Here is a 24591-nt window from a genome sequence, read left to right as displayed (position 1 = left end):
CTTCCTTATTTTGTTGTATTATCAAATGTGTATCTGAAGAAGTGTGCATGCACATGAAAGCTCATACCAAGAACTAACTTAGTTGGTCTTTAAGGTGCTACTGGAAGGATTTTTTTTTTTGGCCTTGGCCCAGTATACCTGAAGGAGCTTCTCCACCCTCTTCATTCAGCTATTCACCTTGTTTAGAACCTCAAGCCCGGATTATAGAAAATTGGCAACCAGTGCATCTCTGAGCAGCGTAACATGTTGTCCCCAGTAGCTGTTTCTGTGTGGCGTCTGGCTGCTGATTTCTACTAGTTTTATCAACACTGTTTACAAGGTTTAGCCTCACGGAAAAACCAAAACATACCCCGTGGTGGTTATAGGGTATATGCTGGAGGGGTTGCCACACCTCCCTTCCCATTTTGACATATTTCACTATCCTCATTGTGGCTCAACAGACTGTTTTGGGAGAATCCTTTCTCCTATTAGGGTTCTTTTCTACAGATCTGCTTTGCTTCTGCACAATCGTGCTGGTTGAAACTTCTGTCTCATGAGGACAAGGTGCTATTTTGGCTGCATAAGAAGAAGAAGAAGAAGAAGAGTTTGGATTTGATATCCCGCCTTTCACCCCCCTTCAGGAGTCTCAAAGTGGCTAACATTCTCCTTTCCCTTCCTCCCCCACAACAAACACTCTGTGAGGTGAGTGGGGCTGAGAGACTTCACAGAAGTGTGACTGGCCCAAGGTCACCCAGCAGCTGCATGTGGAGGAGCGGAGACACGAACCTCGTTTCCCAGATTATGTGACTACCGCTCTTAACCACTATGCCACACTGGCTCTCGGGTGGATAACTGGAAACTGGAAAGAGAGGACGGATAACTGGAAACTGGAAAGAGAGGGAACGTGGTTTTTTTAATTTGCTTTTATTGCAAGGGGCAAGCTGGTATAATCATGGAACATTTTGCGGTGGCTTATTCTTTTGATCCAGATGCTTTGGTGAAGAGGCAGAAGGTGTTTCTAGCTGGGGATGAAGCAGCATTCTACGTGGCTCTTAAAAGATCCTGGGTAAGCAGACCTCCTCCATCAGTCTAACCTGTTTGAAAACAAAGCAAAATATACAGCAGTTATTTCCATTTCACCTGGAATCAGATGTCAAAGTGATGAAGATAGGAAGGTGGAGCATTGCAGGGAATAAATGAGCTAAGGCAATCAATAACAAGTATTTCAGGGAAATGTAAACTCCTGTGGACAATAACAAAAACGTTTCTGAGCACAAATCAAAGTGTCGGTGCTGACCTTTAAGACCCTAAATGGCCTTGGCCCAGTATACCTGAAGGAGCATCTCCCCCCTCATCATTCAGCCTGGACACTGAGGTCCAGGGGCGAGGGCCTTCTGGAGGTTCCCTCCCTGCAAGAAGTGAGGTTACAGGGAACCAGGCAGAGGGCCTTCTCGGAAGCGGCGCTCACCCTGTGGAATGCCCTCCCATCAGATATCAAGGAAATAAACAACTATCTGACTTTTAGAAGAGATCTGAAGTCAACCCTATTTAAAGAAGTTTTTATGTTTGATGTTTCATCGTGTTTTTAATAATCGGTTGGGAGCCACCCCCAGTGGCTAGGGAAAACCAGCCAGATGGCCGGGGTATAAATAACAAATTGTTGTTGTTTGCTGTTTTCTTGGCATGGTTTTCTGTATATATTTGTATTGTTCTAGAGCAGGTCCCCAGCTCATCTGAGAATTGAACAACAACCAAAAATGTCAAATGAAGGGCAATAGAAGGTATAGACAATATAAACAGGTAAAAGAAAAAGAAGAAGAAAAGTGAGGTATGCCTAGGACTCTACTGACAGATTCCAGTCACAGAATAAACTCTGAGAATGTTAAAACTCTTTAGAGATATTGACATGAGTTTTCAGAATGAAGGATGAAAAGAGTTAGTTATGTGAGGAGAGGACTTCCAGAACAGCGCGCACAGTGTGTTAGTATCTTGGCTCACAGTCAGAGGTACCTGGCCTCCCCCGAGGCAATTGAGCGAGATACTGTGTTTACCTTCCGTCTGCGACCCCCGGCAGGCTAGGTAAACAAACCTGGCGATTCTTCTCATTAGACGTGAGATAGAACACACCCTCTGCTTCTCTGCTTCTCTCTCCCTCCCTGCATTTTCCCAGGGAGGGGAAATGAGACAGACAGGAGTCCTTTTATATTTTTTATTCCTGTCACTCAGCAGTACATAGAAATGTGACTGTTCCCTTCAGACTCCATCAGAAGAGACTCCTCTCCTCCCCTGTACTTCCAGCACAGGTCAGATGACACACTAAGCTAACATCCGGTGCTCAGTACAGAGAATAGGCTCCACCTTTTCTCCAACAGTACATCTGCAAAACATAACATCCTGTTTTGCATTCCAGCCATCTGGAGCTGGCTTTTGCCTTGGTGCTTTTTCCCAACACAGTGTTGGGTCGGAGTTTGAGCTGTGAGCTGCTCGAGACAGACTCGGCACCTGGAGAGGCGAAGCAGGAGCAACAGGAGGCGTAAGTTGCCCCTACTCGGGTGGATTTCCTGGGAGCAGAGGCTCAGCAGCGAAAAAAGGGGGTTTCCCCACACTAGAATTGGACTTTAAGACACTTTAAAAAAGAAGACATTTAGGGGAGAACCTCTGCGCAAAGGAGCGACACCGCCCTCCGGTGCCTTCGCTTCCAGACCCCATGAGCTAGCGCTGGACTCTCCAAAAAGATATTGACACAAATTCAAGGACCACCCCCCCCCCCGCAATTTATACAGTGAGAAAGGAGTTATCTAAGCCCCAACAATACATCAGAAACAAAAAAGGGGGGGGGACTAACAAACAGATAAAATTAAGAAGTTGCAAGTGGAATGCTAAAAGGGGGTCATCCCTCACAACAGAAATTAACGCTGCAGAACCGGCAGTGCGGTAGAGATCTTCAGGGGCTTCTCTGCACTCCCAAAATAACACAGTCAACCCAAGAAGTGTCACTGGAGTTTGGAGCGGGGGAACAGTTTAGATCAGCTAAACAGACGACAGAAATTAAGGAGAGCTCTTGACCAGAGACTTGCAGAGATCTGGAGACGCGAGGAGAAGGCTGGAGGAGTGAGTTAGCAGATTGAGTGAGGTGGGTGGTGGCCATTACTGAAAGACTACACTGGAAAAGACTTTAAAGAGCCGCTTTAACACCAGAGAAAGATAGAGTGAGGAACAGCTGGAAGAGTGATATAGCGGCCACTAGTGGAAGTAAAAGGCATAACAGCTAAAGAGACATAGTACTCAAGAATAGTAGGAAGAGCGACACAGCGGCCACTTGTGGAAGGAAAAGATACAACAGCCAAGAGGAAAAGTAATAGCCATACCCGCAACACCAATTCTTCCTTAAATGAACTGTAAAGCATAAACATCAAAGGGGAAATTTAAAATTCCAAATATTTCCAGCATAAAGGTAAAATTAATTACCCATGAAAATTAGATCCAATTAAACTTCCCACAGCGGATTTGGAGACTATATAGAATCCGAGGCGGAGAAGCGGAATCGAAAGACAAGTGAACTCAATCTCAAAACAACCAGCCATCCAAAAATACGCAAATACCCAAATGGGTTCAAAGAAAACGCAATCAACAATTGGCCAAACTTTAATTGCCAGCCAAGCAAGGAGAACTTCGATGGTGGAAGGTGAAGCAAGTATGGATGTAAAGGATTTGATTATTGCCATGCAGAAAGGCTTAGGGGACAGAATAAACTCAGTAGGCAGAAATATAAAATCACTGGAAGAGAAAGTAGTAACTATGGTCAATAAAATTGAAAAAAATTCAGCTCTTATAATGGACCTTACACATCAAATGAACCAACTGACAACGAAGAATAAAGAAATTGACAAGACAGTGCAAGAAGTAAAGGCAAAGACATTGAAGCAAGAGGAAATAACCAAAAAGATGGGGGCTGAGCAAAAAGAACTGAAAAAGCCCCAAGACAAAAACAAGGGGGAAATAGAGGACCTAAGGAAGAGGCAGGAGGCGATTTGGGACAAATTGGCTGTCCTTGAGTTGAGACAAAAGGAAATGATTCTCCGCGTGAGAGGAATACCAGAGAGCCAGGATGAGGACATTTCGACAAAATTGTTAAAAGCCCTGGCGGACTGGTTGGGCGTTCAGGAGGAGGACTTATCACTTGATATTGATAAAATCTTCAGGATAAAACTGCATATAAGAGGAATTAACCTAGGAACTCGATACTACAAAATTAAAGCCTTTGCCCATGATGTAATCGTAACCACTGAAAATCCAGTGGAAAGTATCCAAAAAACGCTTGCACAACTGGAAGAATTTGGGAAGGTCTCTGGGTTCAAACTGAATAAAGGGAAATTCAAATTATTAACGAAAAATTTACGTAAGTTGGAACAAGAGGAACTGGAAAATACAACAGGTTTAAAGGTAGCCAATAAGGTAAATTATTTGGGGGTTTGGATCACCAATAAGAATATAAACTTATATAAGGACAATTATGAGAAGAAGTGGAAGGAAATAAAAAAAGAATTAGAGACTTGGGGGAAATTGAATTTGCCCCTGTGGGGGAGAATATCCACAGTTAAAATGATGGTATTGCCAAAGATGATTTTTTTTGTTCCAAATAATACCTATAATTAGAGGCGTAAAGTGTTTTAAGGATTGGCAGAAAGACCTTGCCAAGTTTATTTGGCAAGGGAAAAAAACCACACATAAAATTTAAGCTACTAACAGAGTTGAAGGGAAAAGGAGGCTTCGTGGTCCCTGACCTTAAACTGTACTTTGAGGCAGCATGCTGGACATGGATTAAGGACTGGATATTAATTAAAAACACGGAAGTCCTAGATCTGGAGGGATGGGATATTGTGTACGGGTGGCATGGCTACATAGGCTATGACAAGGTTAAATCCCACAAAGGATTTTAAAATCATATTGTGAGAAGGGCATTATATGAAGTATGGGAGAGGAGTAAAAAATCAGTAGTAACCAAAACACCATGTTGGCTGTCACCAATGGAATCTATGTCGGTTCACAGGATGAATATGAACAGCGATTGGCTAACATATAAGGATTTAGTAGAGGAAACAAGTAGTGATCCGAAAATAAAGGACCTAAGCAAATTGAAACAGAAGGGAATAACCTGGCTGGAGTATTATCAATTAAAAGCCGCCCTTGAAAAGGATAAAAGAACAAAGGATTTGACAAAAAAATATCCTATCTGGAGAAGGATATTTTATATAATAATCAAAAGACACTTTCTAAAATGTACAAACTACTTTTGAATTGGGAAAGAAAGGAGGAAGATATCAAAGAAATTACAGTAAAATGGGAGAGGGACCTGGGACATACGATCAAAGCCAATATTTGGAATGAATTATGGACTAAAAATATAAAATTCACTGCTTGTTTCCTTATGAGGGAAAATCTTAAGAAAATGTACTATAGGTGGTACCTGACCCCTGTAAAACTTGCAAAAATAAATAAGTCAAATAATAACAAGTGCTGGCGATGTAAGGAACAGATAGAAACATACTACCATATGTGGTGGTCCTGTCTAGAGATACAAAGAATTTGGAACATGATTTATAAAGAGATAAAGAGATTGATAAAAACTACATTTAGCAAGAAACCGGAAGAATTTTTACTAGGAATGGTTTCAGATAATATTCCCGAAAACAAAACTAGGCTATTTATGTATGCAACGTCAGCAGCAAGGGTTATAGTGGCAAAACACTGGAAAGATAAGAATACACCCACTAAAGAGGAATGGGTAGTCAAATTGTGCGAGGACTTGGAGCTCGCAATGCTGACAGATGCAATAAGAGATAAACCTTAAAAAATTGGTGAAAGAAGAATGGGAATGTTTAAATAATTATTTAGGGGACAAGGGCTCAACAAGAAAGATCTGGCTATGTTTAGAATGATGCCACATAGAGAAATGTTCCCTGATACCAAGATGAGGGATTCCTTTGGAATGCAGATAGTGTTAATTGATAAGAATAATGATCTGTTGTGAGCTTGATGGAAGTGTACAATAGATGAGCTTTCCTGCTTTGGCTCATCTTCCTTTTTCTTTTTCTTTTCTTTTATCTTTCCCATAGTTGCTTATGTTCTGTGTCATGTACTTCGATATTTTTTGTAGTTTTTTTTTTAGCCCCCCCCATTACTATTAAGGAATTTTCCTTTGTAATTTTGGTTGTCTATATTTATATGTACCTGTTTACATGTACCTGTTTAAAGCAAAAAAAAAAAAAAGGTTTTAAAAAAGAGTTAGTTATGTGAGGAATATGGGGAAATCCTGGTACTAAATTTGAGTTGGACCTTTCCCCTTTCACTCTATGCAAAAGCAAAGAATGGCACCATGATTTAAATGATATGTTAATGAGTTGTGGAATGTAAGGCATATGGCAATTCCATTAGTCCTACATGTTACGTATATCTGAGCAAGAGCTACAACCCTAGAAGATAAGAAGAGGCTACAGTATTTGCAAAAGGATATGGGGCAAAACCCAGGTGTGTTTCCTTGGCTGTAAGTCCCATTGTGGTTCACAGAAATGAGTCATTAGTCAAGCGATTGTGGAGAGAAGATTGAAAACCCTAAAATCAGAGGCCCCTTGACATGCTCAGCCTGGAGGGTTCGGGCCCTGGATGCTGTTTGTGAGATTACGCTTACCTCTGGCAAGTTGTTCAATCTCTTGTTTGGGGAACCGAGATTACTTCTATTTACAACACTTGAACTTCAGGAACCCCCCGCAGCTTCCGATGTTATTCAGGTGGAGACACGTCAGAGGTATGCAGCGACCCTTTGCAGCTTTGCATTCTTCCTTAGTCTGTGGTGCCTCCTGGGGTTCTTTACTCTGTTCTGTCTCCTGGGGTTCCTTACTCTCTGCTGTCTCCTTAGAAAATCCTGCACAAAGAGAGAGAGAAAATATCACTGTACACTACAGGGACCAAAATAAAGTTACAGGTTTTCAGTGGGCAAAGAAAATTCAGAAGAGGAAGAAAAAGGGGGTACAAGTTCATTGGCAACTCAGGGTACAGTGACACTCCAACTCCCACCTCCAGCCATTGGCCACACATGTTGTCTGGGCTGGAGTCAGATGCCGGTCATCACAAAGAAACAGTTGTCAGTGAAGTTTACTTTTTATTCAAGGAATCGGAATACAGTTCAGTCACACGTCCCAGTAGGTCTTGAGCCTACTGAGCAGTTACCAGGACTGAAGGTCCCTGCCTTCCACTCCTTCTAAGGTTCCTCCTCTTCTAAACATTTTCCAAGCCCTCTCTAAAGCCATCTGCCCACCTCTGATCTTTGTTCTGCTTTTCTCGTGGTCCTGCACATTCTTGGAGACGAGTGAGGAGGGGAGCTTGTTTCTTGGAGAGAAAGACTTATGGCATTCTTCAGCAGCCTCTTCACCACCACCTCTTGTCTGCTTCAGCCTTGGAGTCTGAACTGCTCCCTGCCACAGGTTCCTCCTGCTCTCTAAACCCTATTGCCCCTTCGGCATCCTGCACACCCTCCCAATCTTCTCCCTCTGAGCTCTCCTCAGTGTCCCACCACCAATCCCTGGGCTGTGAGCCTTCCTCCTCTGGGATTTCCAAATGTTTAATGTTCTGAATAGTCCTCTCCTCTCCATTCCATTCTCCCACCCCGGTTTTACAAACAAAGACACCCGTATAGACCTCATTAGGATATGGAATTATTTGGGGAAGGCTTTCCCTAACATTTTGTGTGGTTTTCCCTGCCCTAAAGATTCTTGGAACTACTGCAAATCTTAAGGTGCTCCTCAACCCTTGTTGATATGTCTCTCTGCTGCATGAGTGCTGTTGCTTTGAACAATGCAGGGAATCCAGCACTTGAACTCTCCAGTAAGGATCTACAAATGTTCAGCTGAAATCCACACTCCCATTACTAAAGCCAGTTAGATCTGATTTCTCCCTCCAGGGCAGCAGAAAGGAAACATTTCCAGCCTTTCATGGAGCAGACCAGCATCAGCCCAGTATCTCCAGGCTGTGGCTCTTTCCTTGAGAGCCACAGTCAGTTGGTATAGACAGTATTAAGCTAGATGGACCAGTGGAGGAAGGGTTAAAAGTACTGAGCTGTTCTCAAAACCTTTGAATAGTGCGGTTTCCCAGCCCCACTATGCAGGACCTGAAGACAACTGCCTTCTTCTTTATCACTTACCAGATGTAGCCAGCAGCAGCAAAGACAGAATAGCCAACCATAGCTTGAGGATCTTCATTGCTCTGCTAGGATAGACGGTGCAGTGAGACTCGGTGCAGGGCCACAGGCCAGAAGGTTGTCAGGAGAGAGACGAGTGATCCATATTTGTAGGATCCTTGGCAAGCTGTTTCCTCCCACTTCCTTGCAAAGTCCAGCAAGTCGTCACCATGCCCTGAAGGAAAGTGGGGCTGCTGGTTCAGCCATCAGCACACTGTCTTCCCCAGAATGACATGTAGAGATGGAAAGATTGGAGGTTTTGGCCCATTGTGAGACCTGGAGGCACAAAGACTGGAAGAAGCACCCAGATGAGTCACTGAGCACCTACTGTTAGAACAAAAGCCAGTGTACTGGAAGAGGCAAAGGTCACCAGTGTTAAAGGAATGATTCTTCAAGATCAGCATCATTGGACTGGTCATGTTGTTCAGCTGCTTGATTAGTGGTCAACAAAAGAGGTTTAAAGATTCTCTGAAGGCAAATCTCAGAAAAAGTAGTATAAACACAGAAAAATGGGACACACTGGGCTGTGAGCACTCCAATTGGAGAACAGCCTTTATTAAAAGTATCATGGTCTTTGAAGACGCTCGAACTCAGGACAAAGGGGAGAAATGTACTAAGAGGAAGGCACGCTTCGCAAACCCTCACCATGATCAACTCCCACCTGGAAACCTATGTCCCCACTGTGGAAGGACATGTGGATCAGAATTGGCCTCCACAATCACTGACAGACTCACTGTTAATACCGTGTTTATGGAAGACAGTCTTACTTGGCTACAAGTGATCACCAAAGAGGAAGGAGGAGGAGGAGGCTGTTAGATCCATGACTGAATTGCAATAGGCCAATAAGGACCTTTCACTCTCAATTGTTTAATGGGGCAGCAAAAAGCCTTTTGCCTCTCCGCTCCCCCTTCTATTCTAAATTATATGCCTAAAATAAAGGAAAGCTTGGGAGGAACCAGGAGTAGGATTTTTGTGTCGAAAGACAATGAACTCCACTCAGTTCAGATACCGAAACCCAATTCCTGGGGGTGGGTTATGTCCACATGAGCCCCTTGAAGCACCTTGGAACACAGTGGCATTATGTCTTTGGTTGGCACCCGGGGCAGGACCAGCGGCTGCACAGAGGGTGGACAAAACATAATGTGCCAGCCCAACCCTTGCCACTTCTGCTGGGAGGGCTTGGAGCACCGAGGTTTCATGGGGCCATGCTGCAATGCTTGCTCAGAGGGGGGAACCTAAAACACCTCTTCAGGCAAGTGTCAAGTTTGAGCCAAAGAGTGAGCCATCTTCACCTGCTGGACCAGCTGTAAGGCCCAAGAGACACAGCAGGTCAGAGGGGGGAGGCACTGAAGTTGAGGATGATTTAGCTGGACCCAGTGAAGCAGCAGGGTCACCAGGATTCACACTGAGGAGATCAGCGAGGACAAGGAGGCCTCCTGATCGGTACGACGCTTCTAGCGTCTGGGTAGGTTCTGCAAGATGTGAACCTGAATCCTTTGAGGATATTCAGAGTTTACCTGAGGACGAAGCAGGCAAGTGGCACAGGGCAATGGACAAAGAGATGAAGTCCATGAAAGAACTAGGTGTGTTCTCACTCACAGAGTTGCCACTGGGCAAGCAGGCTGTGAGTTGCAGGTGGGTTTACCGCGGACCCACGGACATCCTTCCAGCACTTGCTGGGTGGCCTTTCAGTGAAGCACACAGAGGCAAGGTGATAAGGCCAGGTCGGGCTCCAGAACCCAAAGACCCCTGACTGCAGGCAGGGCAGGGCAGGGCAGGGCAGGGAGAATTGCCTGGTTCTCGCCTCCTCAAAATCATCCACCCAGGGCTACATTCTCCCTGGCCTTCCCCACTCTACACCCCTGCTCCAACCACTATCCATTCATTCAGAACACAAGCCCGCTCACCCCTTTGTGTGCAGCAGCATTGTGGGAAATCGAAGTGAAAGGTCGTTATTAGTCTATTTCAAATCAGCCATGGATCTAATAGTTTTCTTCTTCTTTGGCGATCACTCATAGCCGAGTAAAACTGTCTTCCATAAACTCGGTATTAATAGTGGAGGCCAATTCTGGATCCACATATCCTTGTACAGTGGGGACATAGGTTTCTGGGTGGGAGTTGATCATGGTGAGGGTTTGCCAACGTGCCTTCCTCTAGGCATATTTCTTCCCTTTGTCCTGAGTTCGTGCTTCTCTAAAGACCATGATACCTTTGGGAAAGGCTGTTCTCCAACTGGAGCGCTCGCAGGCCAGTGTTTCCCAATTTTTGGTGTTTACACTACATTTTTTTTAGATTTGCCTTGAGAGAGTCTTTAAACCTCTCTTGTTGTCCACCAGCATTAAACTTTCCATTTTTAAGTTGGGAATAGAGTAGTTGCTATGGAAGATGATAATTAAGCACAACAACATGACCAGTCCAATGATACTGATGTGGAAGAATCATTGCTTTTGACACTGGTCACTCATGAGACAGAGGTTTCAACCAGCATGGCTGTGCGGAAGCAAAGCAGATCTTTAGAAAAGAACCATAGAAGGCAGAAGGATCCCCCAAAACAGTCTGTTGAGCCACAATGAGGATAACGAAATATAACAAAATGGGAAGGGAGGTGTGGCAACCCCCCTAGCATGTACCCTATAACCACCACAGGTTATGTTTTGGTTTTTGCGTGAGGCTAAACCTTATAAACAGAGTTGATAAAACTAGTAGAAATCAGCAGCCAGACGTCACACAGGAGCAGCTTCTGGGGACAACATGTTACGCTGCTCAGAGATGCACTGGTTGCCAATTTTCTATTATCCGGGCTTGAGGTTCTAAACAAGGTCAATAGCTGAATGAAGAGGGTGGAGATGCTCCTTCAGGTATACTGGGCCAAGGCCGTTGAGATTATTAAAAATCTTTCTAGACAGTGGTTTTCTTTAAAAACAACAACAACCAAGCATGACAGTAAACAATTTGCAACATTATGGTCACTTTGATAACAGTAAACCTGAATTGATTTGAAAGCATTTATAAACCAGTTAACATTTTAAAAATCTGTAAGCAACACACAATATTAAAAGCAAAGGATGCCATTAAAACAGCATTATATCCTACATCTTCCATAAACACAGTATTAACAGTGAGACCGTCAGTGATGGTGGAGGCCAGTTCTGGATCCACATGTCCTTCCACAGTGGAGACATAGGTTTCTGGGTGGGAGTTGATCATGGTGAGGGTTTGCCAAGCGTGCCTTCCTCGTAGCACGTTTCTTCCCTTTGTCCTGAGTTTGAGTGTCTTCAAAGACCATGATACCTTTGATAAAGGCCGTTCTCCAATTGGAGTGCTCACAGCCCAGTGTGTCCCATTTTTCTGTGTTTATACTACTTTTTCTGAGATTTGCCTTCAGAGAATCTTTAAACCTCTTTTGTTGACCACTAATCAAGCAGCTGAACAACATGGCCAGTCCAATGATGCTGATCTTGAAGAATCATTCCTTTGACACTGGTGACCTTTGCATCTTCCAGTACACTGGCTTTTGTTCTAACAGTAGGTGCTCAGTGACTCATCTGGGTGCTTCTTCCCGTCTTTGCATCCTCCACATCTCACAATGGGCCAAAACCTCTAATCTTTCCATCTCTACATGTCATTCTGGGGAAGACAGTGTGCTGATGGCTGAACCAGCAACCCCACTTTCCTTCAGGGCATGGTGACGACTTGCTGGACTTTGCAAGGAAGTGGGAGGAAACAGCTTGCCAAGGATCCTACAAATATGGATCACTCGTCTCTCTCCTGACAACCTTCTGGCCTGTGGCCCTGCACCGAGTCTCACTGCACCGTCTATCCTAACAGAGCCATGAAGATCCTCCAGCTATGTTTGGCTATTCTGTCTTTGCTGCTCCTGGCTACGTCTGGTAAGTGATAAAGAAGAAGGCAGTTGTCTTCAGTTCCTGCATAGTGGGGCTGGGAAACCACACTATTCAAAGGTTTTGAGAACAGCTCAGTCCTTTTAACCCTTCTGCCACTGGTCCACCTAGCTTAATACTGTCTATACCAACTGATTGTGGCTCTCAAGGAAAGAGCCACAGCCTGGAGATACTGGGTTGATGCTGGTCTGCTCCATGAAAGGCTGGAAATGTTTCCTTTCTGCTGCCCTGGAGGGAGAAATTAGATCTAACTGGCTTTAGTTATAGGAGTGTAGATTTCAGCAAAACATTTGTAGATCCTTACTGGAGAGCTCAAGTGCTGGATTCCCTGCATTGTTCAAAGCAACAGCACACAAGCAGAAGAGGGACATATCAACAAGGGTTGAGGAGCAGCTTAAGATTTGCAGCAGCTCCAAGAAGCTTTAGGGCAGGGAAAACCTCAGTAAATGTTAGGGACAGCCCCCTTCAAACAATCCCATATCCTAAAGAGGTCTGTAAAGGGGTGTGTGTGGGTGTGTGGGTGTAAAATTGGGGAGGGAGAATGGAATGGAGAGAAGAGCACTACTCAGAACTATAAACACTTCCTTATTTTATTGTATTATCAAATTAGTTAGTTCAAGGCCAAAGGACTGGTTATAAAAGAAAGCATTGGCTTGGTGCACAAATATATGCAATGATGGCTCCAGGTGTGCCACCTTAGGGAGAGCATTCCACAAACAGGGACCAGCAGATAAAAGCCCAATCTCATGTTACCACCCTCCAGACCTCTCGTGGAGGGTGCAAATGAAGAAGGGCCTCAGATGGTGATCACAGGGTCTGGGCCGGTTCCTCTGGAACAGATTTCTCAACCTGTGGGTCTCCAGATGTTGTTGAACTACGACTCACATCACCCCTAGCTAGCAAGGCCAGAGCTCAGGGAAGATGGGAGTTGTAGTCCACCAACATCTGGGGACCCACAGATTGAGAACCGCTGAGAGAGAGGCAGACCTGGCAGTATTGCAACCCTGAGCCATTTAAACCTTCATAAGTCAAAACCAGAACATTGAATTGGGGCTGGAAATTAACGGGTAGCCAGTGCAGTTGGGCCAGGAATGGTGTAATATGCTTGGGTCCTCTTGGCCAGGTGAGCAACCAGGCCACCAAATTCTACATCAGCTAAAGTTTCCAAACTGTCTTCTGAGGCAGCCTACGTATAACGTGTTGCAATATTATTGAAGGTCCCAGTTCTATGGATTCCAAACAGGGTTGGAGAACATGTGTCAGGGACTGGCTGGACGAGGAGGACATTGAGGAGGACGTTGAGGTGACAGCTGGAAACCCCCAAATGCAAATCCCAGAGGAAGAAAGCTCAGATAATGGGGGTTGGTGGTGGGACACTGAGGAGAGGTCAGAGGGAGAAGATTGGGAGGAGGTGCAGTGTGCCAAAGGGGCAACAGGGTTTAGTGAGCAGGAGGAACCTGTGGCAGGGAGCAGTTCAGACTCCAAGGCTGAAGCAGAGGAGGGGTTGTGGTGAAGAGGTTGCTGAAGAATGCTGGGATTCTTTGTCTCAAGCTGTGACAAGCTCCCCTCCTCATTGGTCTCCAAGAAGGTGCAGGACAATGAGTATGGCAAATGGTTGAAGGAACTCGAGGTGGGAGTTGGAATGCCACTGTATCCTGATGTGCCAATGAACTCGTACCCCCTTTTTCTTCCTCTTCTGAATTTTCTTTTTTTAAAAAAAATAATATTTATTAATTTTCAACAATTTAAACACAACACTACAAAAAACAAAAAAACCCCACAATACAACAATACAATACCCTACAAAAAACACTACACAACACTAACACAAACAATTAACAAAACAAAACAAAAACCATTCAAAACACAATCCAATTTCAATATCTTATCTTTCATTCACATGTTTCCACGACCTCCTCACACCTCCCTTTTTGTCTTCCACTTCTATTAATTGTTTCAGCAATTCCTCTCCATTTTCCTCTATTTTCTATCCTATAATCATCTTAACACATTCTAACCTTATTTTTCCCTTTAATACCGTATTAATCTATCTATACCTAATTCCTTATAACATTTCTACTAAAGCCATATAACTTCATTCCAACATTTTTCTAACATTCATTAATTTTACAGTATTTCTGTAAGTAGTCTTTAAACTTTTTCCAATCTTCTTCCACCGATTCTTCTCCCTAGTCTCGGATTCTGCCAGTCATTTCCGCCAATTCCATGTAGTCCATCACCTCTTCTGAATTTTCTTTGCCTCCTGAAAACCCATAAGATTACTTTTCTCTCTGCAGTGTACAGTGATATTTTTTCTATCTCTCTCTTTGTGCAGGATTTGCCCAGGAGACACCACAGAGTAGGGAAGCATGCAAGGCTCAGGGTGGTACTTGCTTACCTCAAACGTGCATCAATTTTCCTGAGATTGGAAGCTGCGGGGGGAAGATTAAGTGTTGCAAAGAAAAGTAATCTCGGTTTGGCAAACAAGAGATCAAACATATTGCCAGAGGTAAGCGTAATCTCACAAACAGCATCCACGGCCCAAACCCTCCAGGCTGAGCATGTCAAGGAGCCTCTGATTTCAGGGTCTTCAGGCTTCTCTCCACAGTCGCTTGACTAATGACTCATTTCTGTGAACCACAATGGGACTTACAGCCAAGGAAACACACCTGAGTTTTGCCCCATATCCTTTTGCAATTACTACAGCCTCTTCTTATCTTCTAGTGTTGTAGCTCTTGATCAGATATACATAAAATGTAGGGCCAATGGAATTGCCATATGCGTTGCATTCCTCAGCTCATTAACATATCAATTAAATCATGGTGCCAATCTTTGCTTTCCCATAAAGTAAAAGAGGAAAGGTCCAACTCAAATTTAGTACCAGGATTTCTCCATATTCCTCACATAACTAACTCTTTTCATCCTTTATTCTGAAAACTCATGTCAATATCTCTAAAGAGTTTGAACAGTTTCAGACTTGATTCTGTAACTGGAATCTGTCCTCATTTGTTCATCAGAATCTGACAGTAGAGTCCTAGGCATGCCTCACTTTTCTTTCCTTTTGCCTGTTTATATTGCCTATATCTTCCATTTTCCTTCATTCGTCATTTTCTGTTGTTGTTCAGTTCTCAGATGAGCTGGGGATCTTCTCTAGAACAATACAAATATATAAAGAAAACCATGACAAGAAAACAGCAAACAACAACAATTTGTTATTTATACCTCGCCCATCTGGCGGGGTTTCCCAAACCACTCTGGGTGGCTCCCAACCGATTATTAAAAACACGATGAAACATCAAACATAAAAACTTCCCTAAACAGGGCATCCTTCAGATGTCTTCTAAAAGTCAGATAGTTGTTTATTTCCTTGTCATCTGTTGGGAGGGCGTTCCACAGGGTGGGCGCCACCACCGAGAAGGCCCTCTGCCTGGTTCCCTGTAACCTCACTTCTTGCAGGGAGGGAACCTCCAGAAGGCCCTCGCCGCTGGACCTCAGTGTCCAGGCTGAATGATGAGGGTGGAGATGCTCCTCCAGGTATACTGGGCCAAGGCCGTTTAGGGCCTTAAAGGTCAGCACCGACACTTTGAATTCTGCTCAGAAACGTATTTGTTCTTGTCCAAAGGAGTTTATATTTCCTTTCAATACTTATTGTTGATTGCCTTAGCTCATTCATTGTTTGCAATGTTCTGCCTTCCTATCTTCATCATTTTGACAACTGATTCCAGGTGAAATGGAAATAACTGCTTTATATTTTGCTTTGTTTTCAAACAGGTTAGACTGATGGAGGAGGTCTGCTTACCCAGGATCTTTTAAGAGCCACTGGATTGCTGCTTCATCCCCAGCTAGAGACGCCTTCTGCCGCTTCACCAAAGCATCTGGATCGAAAGAATAAGCCATCGCAAAATGTTCCATGATTATACCAGCTTGCCCCTTGCAATAAAAGCAAATTAAAAAACCACGTTCCCTCTCTTTCCAGTTTCCAGTTATCCGTCCTTGCTTATGCAGCCAAAATAGCACCTTGTCCTCATGAGACAGAGGTTTCAACCAGCACGAATGTGCAGAAGAAAAACAGATCTGTAGAAAAGAACCCTAATAGGAGAAAGGATTCTCCCAAAACAGTCTGTTGAGCCACAATGAGGATAGTGAAATATGACAAAATGGGAAGGGAGGTGTGGCAACCCCTCCAGCATATACCCTATAACCACCACGGGGTATGTTTTGGTTTTTCCGTGAGGCTAAACCTTGTAAACAGTGTTGATAAAACTAGTAGAAATCAGCAGCCAGATGTCACACAGGAGCAGCTACTGGGGACAACATGTTACGCTGCTCAGAGATGCACTGGTTGCCAATTTTCTATTATCCGGGTTCGAGGTTCTAAACAAGGTCTATAGCTGAATGAAGAGGGTGGAGATGCTCCTTCAGGTATACTGGGCTGAGGCCGTTGAGATTATTAAAAATCTTTCTAGACAGCATGCAGAATGCTGGAGAAGAGGAGGAACCGGGGAGGTAGCAGGTGGAAGGGGCTGGGGGTAAAGGGTGCATTTGCAGTGCTGTGGATGAGCAAGATGGAACACTGGGATGAAAGAAAGGGGTTGTGGGTCAGGGGGATGGAGATTTTGGAAGGTAGTCATGTCTGTGGTAAGTGGCTGAGGGAGGTTGAAAGGAAAGACTGGAATGCAAGGAGAGTGTTTATAACACTTCTAGGCAATGCTTAGCTATATGGACTCAATATGAGGTAGCTTCCTATCTTCTAAAACACACACCCTACCTCTGGCCTCCTTTGGAAAAAGATGGCGGGTCTCAAACACCCAGAGAAGGAAACCCTCCCATAGTAACTTGATATATTTCAGAAGTCATTGCTGGAAAGGATATTGGAGGCAGCCTGGTCCAACCTTAAGCTCAGGGAAGAATCTCCAGTACAGGTTGGAACTGCAGCATCCTTAAGAGATAACTATTCAGCCTCTGCTTATACCTCTTGGGCTTGCCAATCAGGTCAGCGGTTTGAATCCCCGTGACGAGGTGAGCTCCAGTTGCTCTGCCCCAGCTCTTGCCAAGCTAGCAGCTTAAAAGCATACCAGTGCAAGTAGATAAATAGGTACCGCTGCAGCGGGAAGGTAAACGGCGTTTCTGTGCTCTCTGGTTTCGGTCACAGTGTTCCGTTGCACCAAAAGCAGTTTAGTTATGCTGGCCACATGACTCGGAAAGCTGTCTGCAGACAAACGCCGGCTCCCTCAGCCTGAAAGCGAGATGAGAGCTGCAACCCCATAGTCGCCTTTGACTGGACATAACCATCCAGAGGTCCTTTACCTTTTACCTTTTACCTATACCTCTAGCAGAGAAGACCTCCCACATCAGACTGATCAACACAAAACCTCCTTGCATGTAGAATACTAGCTTTCAGAAAGGAAGGCTACAGAATGATGGGAACTGTAGCCACATTGGCTACTCCAGGTTTTGGATGTCTTGAAAAACACTAAAGCATCCTGCAGCAGCCAATTATCTGTTTTTCTCTTTGGCTTGATGGTATTCCAATCTCTGGATTAATTTGTAGTTTGAAACCCCCTTTGCTTCATCTTCAAAATGCCTAATGTACACTAAGAGCCTGTTCATTTTTCAGTTTGTGTTTTAAATCTCCCAACTTTTTTGTTGTTGCTACACTGTATATTCCTGCTCTATTGCTTGTTTTAAATACTTCTATTTTTTTTTAAACCCCCACATTGTCTTAAGATAGGTAGGCAGTTTTTGTTTTGTAAGAATGAGGAAATGCTGAAAGAGGCAACTTGAAACTGTCCTTAACGTTTGTGGTCTGTAGCTGGGATGCTGCCTTTGTGGACACTGCTCTGACTGACAGACTGTAGCAATACCTTTCCAACGGCCTTTGATTTCGGCAAGATTCCCTTCAACCGCTCCCGGTGTCACAACGTCCCAAGGATCCTATAAATATCGAAAGCTCTGTCTTGCCCTGGAAACCTTTGAGACTTGGCCTTGCTTGTAAGACTGCATCCAGCTTTCCCACATTGCTCCATCCCAGCTGAGTCATGAAGATCCTCCAATTGTGCCTGGCAGTTCTCTCTTTGCTGCTCCTGTCTTCCTCAGGTAAGGGAGAGGGACACTTGTCAGCCAATGGGAAGGGGAAAAGGAATCAAGACATCGTTCTGTGGCCCTGCAAAGGGAACAAGCGTCACTCTAACATTTATACCATAGAAGGAAACTGACTGGGGCCTTCCATTAGAAAGTTTCCCCAGAAGCTGAGTTCCCCAGAAGCTGAGTTCTGCACCCTGCACTCCAACTCCCATTGCACACTTTTGCAGAACTGTAGCAGCTTGTGTTCCATTTCAAGATTTCTAAACTATCAAAATACCGTAATACATCAAACATTAAAAGTTTCTCTAAACAGGGCTGCCTTCAGATGTCTTCTAAAAGTCTGGTAGTTGCTGTTCTCTTTGACGTCTGGTGGGAGGGTGTTCCACAAGCCGGGCGCCACTACCAAGAAGGCCCTCTGCCTGGTTCCCTGAGATTTGCTTCTCGCAGTGAAGGAACTGCCAGAAGGCCCTCAACGCTGGACCTCAGTGTCCGGGGTGGAGACACTCCTTCAGATATACTGGACCGAGGCCGTTTAGGGCTTTAGAAGTCAGCACCAACATTTTGAATTGTGCTTGGAAACGTACTGGGAGCCAATGTAGGTGTTTCAAGACCAGTGTTATGTGATCTCGGCGGCCGCTCCCAGTCACCAGTCTAGCTGCGGCATTCTGGATTAGTTGTAGTTATACATATATTTCATACATACATAGATAACTACATATACAATGTAGTTATTCATAGATTTCAGTTGAACGTTAGAAAAACCTTCTTGATGGTAAGAGCAGCTGTGGTGGGCTCTCGCTCACTGAACAGCCCTCTGTTGGGGGACGCTCAAATTCTGGATTCTGCATTGTTGATGCCCTCCATCATCTCCTATAAACCAATAGGAAACTCACTCGGAATCCTGGTTTCAGTGAAGGCAAAACAACACCATCCTTGCACAAAAGGGATTCTTTGGGGGGGGGGACCTCAAGCACAGCAGACATTCAAAAAAATCTTAAGGGTGAGGGACTCAGGAAACCTTCTCCCACCCAAAAAATTAGCCTGCAGACTAATGAGGCCCATTGTCTATTTGTGGGGGTGGGAACTGGAGAGGAGGGCGCATGGAATGGTGTACCATGGATGAGGGCATGGCCAGCTGAGACCATGAAAAGGAGCACTCTGAACTATAAGCGCTTTGTTGAAGGTCCCATTTCTGATGAAGTGATTCTAAAGCAGGAATGGGGAGCAACTTCAGCTAATGGCTCAACATCCAGAGAGTCGCGGAATCCCCCATTTCTGAACTTGTGCCTCCCTTTCTTCCTCTTCTGAATTTCCTCTCCTCTCCGCAGTGGACAGTAACTTATTTTTCTTCCTCTGTGTAGGATCTGCCCAGCTAACACCAGGGAATAGTCAACAATGCAGAGCCTCCGGTGGTGTTTGCAGATTTGGAGGTTGTATCTATCCCTTCATTCAGAGGGGGAGATGTGGATTTCTGAGGATATGTTGCGTAAGGTAACTTCAGCTTACCAGACAAGAGATCAAATGAGTAGCCAGAATATAAGTGTCATCAAAGTTTTTTTTGATGCTTGCTAGACTTAACCAGATGTTTCTTTAGATCAGTGTTTCCCAACCTTTTTTGGGCAAAGGCACACTTGTTTCATGAAAAAAATCTCGAGGCACACCACCATTACAGCCCCGTGACGTCAGCGCGCAGCGTCACGCCGGGAGGGACATGAATTGCTAGCAAATTACATAATCACCTCCTTGAGGGCTGGCTCATCTTCTCCGAAGGCAGAACCCCATTAATTAACAGCACAGACTCACACCATAGCCAAGACGAGGGGGGAAAACCTCAGTCATTCACAGTCATGCACATGTGGGGGCTAAATGAGGACGAAGACCGGGCAGAGAGCAGGGTTCAAATCACCCCACCTGGCCAGGACAATCCCTGGGTGCTCCCTTGGGCCACTCGCCTGACCCACCTCGCAGGGCTGTTGTTGCGAGGATAACACAGGGAGAACCACGCGCGCCCCCGGGAGCTCCTTGGAGGAGAAAGCGGGCGATGAATGCAATGCGCGAAATATATGAGAGGCGACCAGGTTTTGCAGGTGAGGGGCCCCCGCCAGCCTCCACTTCCAACACCCGGCGCAACGACGCCGAAGTTTCCCCCCGGGCTCGGCTCGGGGAGCAGCGCTGCTCCCCCCCGGCTTCCCTTCGCCCTCCCGGCTCTCTCTGCCGCCCACTGGGGACCCCCCTCACCTGCCAAGTCCAGAGCGCCGGTGGAAGTTGCATGCATGCATGCAGGGCGCTGCGTTGCCATTGCATTGCACTGCACTGCACTCCATGCAACACCTGCACGCATGCATTGCCTTGCACGCCCGCCAAGGGGTCTCCCCGCGGTCCGATGCGTCCCCTCCGGCGCGGATGCAGCATTGCAAAAATAAAAAAACCCCGACGCAGCCCTACCTGGGCGGCAGCCTCCGCCGCTCCGCCTCCGCGGGGATCCCCGGGCTCCATCCTGCCGCCCGATCTCCGCGGGGGCGCAGGCAGGCTGCGCGGGGTCTGCGCGGAAGAGCCCCTGCCCGCCCGGCCGCCGCCGCTGCGCTCATTCCATGGCCGGGAGAAGAGCGCTTCAAGCAAAACGCCCGGCCCGCCAGGCCACGCTGGGAAACGTAGTTCACGCACCCCGTGCGGGCGCGGAGCCCAAGGGCGAGGGGACTACGGATCCCGGCAGCCCCCGCACCGGGGACAGAGGGGGAGACGCCGGGTGCAGGGATGGAGGGACGGGTGGGCGAGCGAGTGAGTGAGTGGCAGCCGCCAAGCCTTGGCCGAGAGCCAGGAAGGGCCTCCCCGGAGGAGGAGGAGGGAGGCGCAGAGCGGGAGGGAGGGAGGGAACCCCAGGGGTCATCTAGTGACGGCGCCCCAATCGAAAATTTGACTTAAAAAAAAAATCTTTCGAATTTTTTAATTTTTCCCGCGGCACACCAGGCAACATCTCGCGGCACACTAGTGTGCCGCGGAACAGTGGTTGGGAAACACTGCTTTAGATGTCTGAAGGCAGCCCTGTTTAGGGAAGTGTTGGCCCATCAAGAGGACTTCCCCCAGGGCAACTTCCAAATGGCAATAAAATTTGATCCACAAAGGGATAAAATATTAAAATGGTTCGTAGTGCAAATGCTGCCTCTGAAATGGGAGTAACTCTGGTATTTTTGTGTTTCCTGATTTCTCAGGGAGGAATGATTGCTGCCTGCTTACCCAGGATCCTTTGAAAAATGGGAGATGTTCCCTCACCTTGAGAGCCACTGGATCCTGCTTAATCCCTTGCTGGAGACGCCTTCTGCTTATTCCCCAAAGCATCCAGATAAAAATTAATAAATGAAGACTTCAGAAAAATTCCATCAATTGTATGAGCTTGTTCCTTGTAATAAAAGCAAAATAAAACACTCCATCCCCTCTGTTTCCTATTTTCAGGTATGAGTGCTGTTGCTTTTGAAGCCAAAATGGCACATTTCACCTATGGGGAGGAATCCCCCCAAAACAGCTCCAAGAGAAGGACTGAATGACAAGGAGGAGAAGAAAGGAGGAGGGAATGGGAATTAAGGAGAAGCAATTTTATTCAGTTCACTTTTAAATGCATTCCAACATTATTTGCACTTTCTGAAGCAACAGGTGAACTGAAACAGAATGTGAAAACAGTGGTACCTCAGGTTAAGTACTTAATTCGTTCTGGAGGTCCCTACTTAACCTGAAACTGTTCTTAACCTGAAGCACCACTTTAGCTAATGGGGCCTCCTGCTGCTGCCGTACCGCTGGAGCACGATTTCTGTTCTCTTCCTGAAGCAAAGTTCTTAACCTGAAGCACTATTTCTGGGTTAGCGGAGTCTGTAAGCTGAAGGGTATGTAACCTGAAGCGTATGTAGCCTGAGGTACCACTGTACTCTGTGCTCTGAATTTTTCAGTGCAGTTCTCCAACCACACAACTTGGGGGGAAATGCGTACAATTGGGGAAAGTGTGCCTAAGTATGCATATATTAATGAAAACAAGAATGCATTATATCAGGGAATGTTTCTATATTGGGGAATATCTAGTTGCAGAAATATGTATTTTGGGCAAAGTTTCATACAAAGAGGAAATCGCCACTGAAATGTTGATTTTTTTATATTAAAAAATGCAAGTTTAACTGGATTTAAGATTGGAAAAATGAGAAGCCGAGAGAAACTACAAGGGAGAGATTCCCCCATCACTAGAAGGAAGAGATGAAAGGGAAAGTCCTAGAGATGGACATGGCTGGCTTGTTGAAGCAGAGAACAAAGGCACCTCCCCATAGCAAGATTTTATTTTGCATGTTGGTCATGTAATCTCTAACCCACTCTTCTTCTCTTATATACGCTGGAGTATGGAGAAAGTACGAAGCAGACAGTGGAGTCTCTCCCAATGCTTGGAAAATGTTCTTGCTTTCTGTTTCTTTACACTTCCAAGCCACAGTTTCTGGGTTCTCCAGTAAAGATAAAGGTAAAGGGACCCCTGACCATTAGGTCTAGTCGTGGCCAACTCTGGGGTTCCGGTGCTCATTTTGCTTTATTGGCTGAGGGAGCCAGCGTTCAGCTTCCGGGTCATGTGGCCAGCATGACTAAGCAGCTTCTGGCGAACCAGAGCAGCGCACGGAAACGCTGTTTACCTTCCCACCGGAGTGGTACCTATTTATCTACTTGCACTTTCGAATTGCTAGGTTGGCAGGACCAGGGACCGAGCAATGGGAGCTCACCCTGTCGTGGGGATTCGAACCACCGACCTTCTGATCAGCAAGTCCTAGGCTCTGTGGTTTAACCCACAGCGCCACCCGCGTCCCGGGTTCTCCAGCACGGGCTGACAAAGACTTCCTTGGCCCACGGTAGATGATAGCCAGCTTGCTGATATTTGTAGTTTTGCCTTCCTTCCAAGAGGTGGAGGCAGAGACTTGCTTTCCTTTGTGAAAAAGGCAGAAGCAGAAGGAAAGGAAAGGTTCTCCTTTGGTGGGTGCATTTCAGTAAATGGTAAAAAAAGAGAAAAAGAGAAAGAGAGACAGCGACAGACAGAAAGCAGGGGAGCTCTGGTGTCTGGTTTTATTCTCTGTGTTACTCAGAGATGTTTAACTTGAACAACAACGAGTCTTTTAAAGGCTTGAGTTCTTAATATGGCATAAGCCAGGCTTCCCCAAGCTAGTGGCCTGGGTGGGCCTTATCATCCAGGAGTTTATTTATTTATATAATAATTTTATAATAATTTATTATTTATACCCGGCCCATCGCACTAGATTTTTCCCAGCCACTATTGGCAGCTCCCAACAGAATATTAAAAATATGATAAAAGACCACACATTAAAAGCTTCCCTAAACAGAGCTGCCTTCAGATGTCTTCTAAAAGTCAGATAGTTCTTTATTTCCTTGACATCTGACGGGAGGGCGTTCCATAGGTTGGACACCACCACTGAGAAGGCCCTCTGCCTGGTTCCCTGCAACCTCGCTTCTCGCAGGGAGGGAACCGCCAGAAGACCCTCAGAGCTGGACCTCAGTGTCCAGGCTGAATGATGGGGGTGGAGACGCTCCTTCAGGTATACTGGGACAAGGCCGTTTATATTATTAAAAGTGCAGGTAGGTAGCCGTGTTGGTCGGCCTGAGTCGAAACAAAATATAAAAATTCCTTCCAGTAGCACCTTAGAGACCAATTAAGTTTGTCACTGGATTGAGCTTTCGTGTGCATGTACACTTCTTCAGTATCTGAAGAAGCGTGCATGCACACGAAAGCTCATACCAATGACAAACTTAGTTGGTCTCTAAGGTGCTATTGGAAAGATTTTTTTTATTTTGTTTATATTATTAAAACAGTGGTTTGTTTTAAGAAAACAGCAACAACCAAGCAACACAGTAAACAATTTACAACATTAGAGTGACTTTGATAAAAGCAAACCTGAATTGATTTGAAAGCATTTATAAACCACTTAACATTTTTAAAATCTGTAAGCAGCACACAATATTCAAAACAACTAATGCCATTAAAACAGCAAAACATCCCAGAACCAATTAAGTACCAGTATAAAAAGATCTTTTTTTGGGGGGGGGGTGAAATTAAATGAAACAAAGCAAAGCAAAGCAAAACAAAATCATGGGATTCCAGGAGAGAAAGAAAGGGTTTTTTTAAAAAACACAAACACCTCAAAGCTGAATTACAAATATGTGAAAAACAAGGGGAAAATGAGAAAAATCAGTCAAATGGGGGGACCCCATAAAACGTTGTCTTATGTGAACAATTTCAACGTTATCCATGGATTGACTATGCAGCCAACCATTTGATTTAATCTCATGGTATTTTTAAAAAAGCATTTTACAAGAACAATTTATTTGATAAACCAGAATTTCGGCATCTTGTCAAAGATA

General features: G+C 45.2%; 1 long non-coding RNA gene across 1 annotated transcript; it reads left to right on the top strand.

The window, feature by feature from the left end:
• The first annotated feature begins 17906 nt into the window (after nucleotides 1–17906).
• LOC310704170 lies at nucleotides 17907–21620 on the top strand. The gene is made up of 3 exons (XR_014524621.1): nucleotides 17907–18210; nucleotides 19560–19689; nucleotides 21408–21620. It is a non-coding gene; the product is annotated as an uncharacterized lncRNA (long non-coding RNA).
• The last annotated feature ends 2971 nt before the right edge of the window (nucleotides 21621–24591 follow it).

This window comes from Podarcis liolepis, assembly GCF_965112155.1.
Source record: "Podarcis liolepis genome assembly, chromosome: 3".
In the NCBI taxonomy this organism is placed as follows: Eukaryota; Metazoa; Chordata; class Lepidosauria; order Squamata; family Lacertidae; genus Podarcis; species Podarcis liolepis.
Note: the sequence above shows the minus strand (reverse complement) of the source record. Positions and strands in the feature narration are given on the sequence as shown.